The sequence below is a fragment of the Tenrec ecaudatus genome, chromosome 4 (genome assembly GCF_050624435.1).
Source record: "Tenrec ecaudatus isolate mTenEca1 chromosome 4, mTenEca1.hap1, whole genome shotgun sequence".
Classification (NCBI taxonomy): domain Eukaryota; kingdom Metazoa; phylum Chordata; class Mammalia; order Afrosoricida; family Tenrecidae; genus Tenrec; species Tenrec ecaudatus.
The window spans coordinates 148,442,976-148,447,800 of NC_134533.1; the positions used below are offsets into that span (position 1 = coordinate 148,442,976).

The 4,825-nt window shown below is 43.5% G+C and overlaps 1 pseudogene; it reads right to left on the minus strand.

Annotated features, from left to right (window-relative positions):
* Positions 1-1,202: 1,202 nt before the first annotated feature.
* Positions 1,203-2,427, minus strand: LOC142446074 (rho-related GTP-binding protein RhoQ pseudogene; annotated as a pseudogene).
* Between the last annotated feature and the right edge of the window lie 2,398 nt (positions 2,428-4,825).

Genomic DNA, 4,825 nt, shown 5'->3' on the forward strand with positions numbered 1-4,825 from the left:
CTTCCATGTGATCTTTCGGATCTTTGTATTTCCTTGAGCTATTTCTTGTTTTCATAAAGCACATGTTTTTATATAGGAGGAGCTAGGCTACACTGAATGTGTACTCAAGTAATAATAAAACATTTGCTTGGGGTTTTTTTTAAGTCATTTTATTGGGGACTCGTACAACTCTTATCCCAATCCATTCATCCATCCATTGTGTCAAGCACATTTGTACATTTGTTGCCACCATCATTCTCAAAACATTTGCTTTCTACTTGAGCCCTTGGTATCAGCTCCTAATTTTCCCCCTTCATCCTTGCTACCCCTGCCCTCATGAACCCTTAATAATTTAGAGATTATTTTGTCATATCTTACACTGTCCAGCATCTCCCTTCACTCATTTTTCTGTTGCCCATCCCCCATGGAGGAGGTTATATGTAGATCCTTGTAATCTGTTTCCCCTTTCCACTCCATCCTCCCTCTACCCTCCTGGTATCATCACTCTCAGCACTGGCCCTGAAGGGATCATCTGTCTTGGATTCCCTGTGTTTCTGATTCCTATCTGTACCAGTATACATCCTCTGGTCTAGCCAGATTTGTAAGGTAGAATTGGGATCATGATAGTGGGGTGGTGGGCAGGAAACATTTAGGAACTAGAGGAAAATTGTATGTTCCATCATCGCTACACTGTACCCTGACTGACTCATTTTTTATCTCACACATTTCCCCCTCGGTTCTGACCCATCTCCTGAACCCTTGGGGAGATCTTTGAATATGTGACTGGCCTTGCTCTTTAGACACTCTGGATCTACTGGAATAGAAAGCAACTTACATACAAGAACAATTAATTGGAGCAAAAGAAGATGATATTTCTTGGTGCAGATTCCATAAAGACTGTGTAGAAATATGTATGGTCAAAACTAAGCAGTTCCATTTACAGCCGGTTGTTTTTAATCTATGTAGACACAGCATGATGTGATACTAGCTTTTTAAAACGATGAAAATGAGAGCTTGTATCTTCTGTTGAAATAAAGCATTCATTGTGCCTTCAGATGCTGCTTGTTGCTTTCTGGACCATTAAGGAATATTCTTAGGGAACTCTAGAGGATGCTGAGGGCAGTTTTGTTTTTTCATGTTTTCGACTGCTTCATTATAAGAGGTCTGTGTTTCACTGAAACATTTATGAAAGAAATAGTCTCCTTGGCAGCTGAGGACATTTCTCACGTAATCAAGCAACAGTTTATACATCTTGATCCTATTCTTCTTTTCTTACTGCGTGTTTCTTTGGCGTTAAACTGGCTATGAGAACCTCATCAAAAAGTCTTCAGTCCCTTTGGGTCACAGCTGCAGATCGCACATAGCTGCATGCTCTTGTCTAATTTGCCAACCTCTGTCCTTGTTCCACACATACAGGTTTTTCTTTCATGTCATTCAGTCTTGCTACAGTTTGGGGTTCATCTAGAAGATCAATCTGAAATCCTATTAAAGAAAAGGGTACATTTGGTGCATATTCCTTAAGTTCTGGTGCCCACTCCTCTTTCACATTTTGGAATGAGGCTGGATTTGGGAATGAGAGAAGCACTTAAGAAAGACTTCAGTCATTGGGTAATATAGAGGTCTCAGATGACCATGGTCCGGCCGTGTCTTCCCAGAGGTACTGCGTGCCGGCCACAGTGACTCGGACTGTGTCGTGGTGGAAGAGGGTGGACAGGTACTCTTCCAGGAGGCATTGTTGGCATAGCCCATGAGTAGGCACATCTTGCCAACCACCCTTTCGCCCAAGCACCATGCACTTGAGCATTAGCGCACTGGCCCGAGAGCTATCCTGCAGCCAGTTGGCCTCCTGGCATGGTCCCTCTCAGAGCCCCAGCCCCAGCCTGCCTGTTTTTTTCTCTATAGAACCTTTGGACCTGCTGTCCCCATCCTTAAACTCACTCTCATCAAGTCACATCGACCCTATAGATCAGGGTAGACTTCCCCTGTGAGTTTCTGAGACTCTACCTGTTTATGAAGAGGAAAGCCCCATCTTGCTCAGGAGAGCAGCTGGTGGTTTTGAACTGCTGACCTTGCAGACCATAGCCCAACTTATAAACACGATGCCACCGGGTGTGCTCTCTTTATATCTTCCTTTACTTGCCCATATTTTCCCCTCAAAGCACAGCTCCATTGTTGTGACAGCAGGCAAACCTTCTATGTCTGCCATCTAGATTCAGCGGCTCGACTACAGCCTCGACAGCACCACGCCCGCCTCCCTTGGCGAATGTGTCCTGCTTAAGGTGTGCAGTGGTGGGATTTTCAAGAAATGCTCTCTCAATTTCCCAACGGACTATAGCAAATACCTGTGGGAACAACCCAAGTCCATCTATGCCGCACCATTGCATTCCTCAGCCTGAGAGAGTATGACATACAGGGAGCACTCACTAGATGGTTCTGGAAATTCCACATGCCGGATCTCACTGGATTCCCCGGAAATGGGGCAGGAAATGCATTCCTTTGCTCTCCGTTCCCACCTGACTGAAGAAGAAACTGAGGCAAAGAAATACCTAAGTTTTTGCTATGACTAACATGGTGAGTAAGCAGGAGGACAGAATTCTTATCTAGATTGCAATGCCTTCTGGCTGCATGAATCTAATGCATCTTTCCCGACTGAAGGGTCAGCTGGGGTGAATAAAAATCTTCTAGGACAAAGGTGGGAGGGGGATTAAAGGAGAGAGGACCGTTCAGAAGCTGTCCTCAAATATGTGGCTTGGGAAATGTCAGATCAGATAGTCACCGAGACCTTGAAAAGGGCAAAGACATGGTGAACCCTGCAATTATATAACCGATGCAAAACTCCCAGAGATCTTTGTTCATGTTCCCTTTGCTGAGAATAAGCAGACATCAAAGCGGACTGACAATATTACTACTTGTTTAAAGCTGGGAGTTTGAGTAGGTGGCTGTTTGACTTCACACAATAAAATGTTAATTGAGCTTCACAGTTGCAAAAAGAAAGACTGCGTTATTTGCATAATGGTAAATGTGTCAGGAGTTGGGTAAATCTTTGATACCAAGTCCCAGTGCTGCACGCGTAGTTACTGTGGCTGGAACACTGAAGCAGCACTTCCCTCCAAGCTTCTTTTAAAAGTATCAACTTCAGACTTAATCCTATGGACTCCCCCATCCTTGTGCTGTGATTTGACGGGAGAAGCACAACAGGCCCTAGTTTGGGCTTGAACACAATGACTCAAAATTCTAGTCTCTGCAATTTATATTCACCCACAGACAAAGGACATACACTTCTATTTAATTGCCTCCTATGTTGCCCACAATTTAGTGCCTGAGGTGAGTAGAAGTGGATGGTTCAGAACTCATTCAACTTCAAGATATGATCTATTACTCTCTCCCTGGGCTAGCAAGATACCATCTCTTACTCTCTCCCTTGGATAGCAAGTTCCAGGGTTATGAGTGTTCAACTTACACATTTATAGACGGATCTTGTTCATAACCCGGGGACTGTCTGTATATTCCTGTCTGTCTCTGGATGCTAATGTGTTAGTGTGGTGAAAAATGAAAGGTGGGTGTATCGGGTAACTATGGGTAGATGGAAATAGGTGCAATAGGAAATTAGGGGTACATCAAACTGTTGTGCAAACCTTATGTCTTCTGACAAGATCCCCAAATAAAAACTATCCCCAAAAGCCTCATGAATCATGTCGAAAGACTTCTTCCAGAGGCCCAAGGGGCACTGTAGTCTCAGTCCAATTTCCCTTTGTCTCTTAAAAGGCAGACACCCAAGTGTAGCTTCAGGTGCATGTTATGTAAGACAAGCTTTACCAGGGGAGACCAAATCACGACACAGCTCTGAAACAGCTGAATCAGGGTTTGCCACAAGTCTAGAGTTTAAAGCAAATTACCTTTTTATTAAAGAAAAGTGATTATTACTAAAATAGCCCATTCAACACCCTCCCAAGTCACTCTGATAAATAACCTTTTGTGATCTTCATATTATAGGGGGAAAGTAGGGAAATGAGCCTCACTTTCTTTGCGTTCTCCCAAGGAATCAAAGCAATAATGAAACACACACACACAGAGAGAGAGAGATAGAATTATTAAAGAAATTAATTGGTTCAGGAGATTATGTGTCAGCTGCAAATTCCAAAAGTCTTAGTCCAGTGACAGGCTGGAAATTCCAGCAGTGTTATGACCCAAAATCAGAGGGTCAGGCAGTTGGGGGAAGTATATTTTGCTGAATATGTAGTAGTAGTCTTGAGACAGAGTCTTTCTCCCTTAGCAAACCTCAAATTGTTTTTGTTTGTAAGGACTTCAACTATGAGACGTGGCCCTGTACAACATGAAAGATAATCTGCTCTACTTAAGGCCAACTGATTTAAAAGCTAACCACATGTAAGCCCCTTCATAACAGCATCTAGACTAGCGTTTGTCCTAATAAGTGGACACCATGGTCTCACCACGTTGCTGCATAAAATAACCCATCAGCCTCATCCATCATGAGTCCATGGGAGCCTTCTCTGGATGATTTGTAATTGGAACTAAGAGATGGTCGAAAGCGAGAAGGAAAGTGAAGCCAAGGCCCGGGGAACGTGTGGATACAGATATAGGAGGAAAATTTCCCTTGTCTTCTACAGCCTTTCAGTTCCAGTTTTCTGAGACCCATCTGCACCCTGGCCCTGATACACGACAGCCTCCATCAATGTACTGGTATTCCTTTTCTGACTTTAGTGAATTCCAGTGAGACTCTGTCACAAAGAGATGCCAAAGAATGTTATTCAGACAAGAACAATCAACAGTCTATTCTGACACGTACAGTATCCTGTGTCAGAGAAATAGCTGGTTTTCCAAGGTA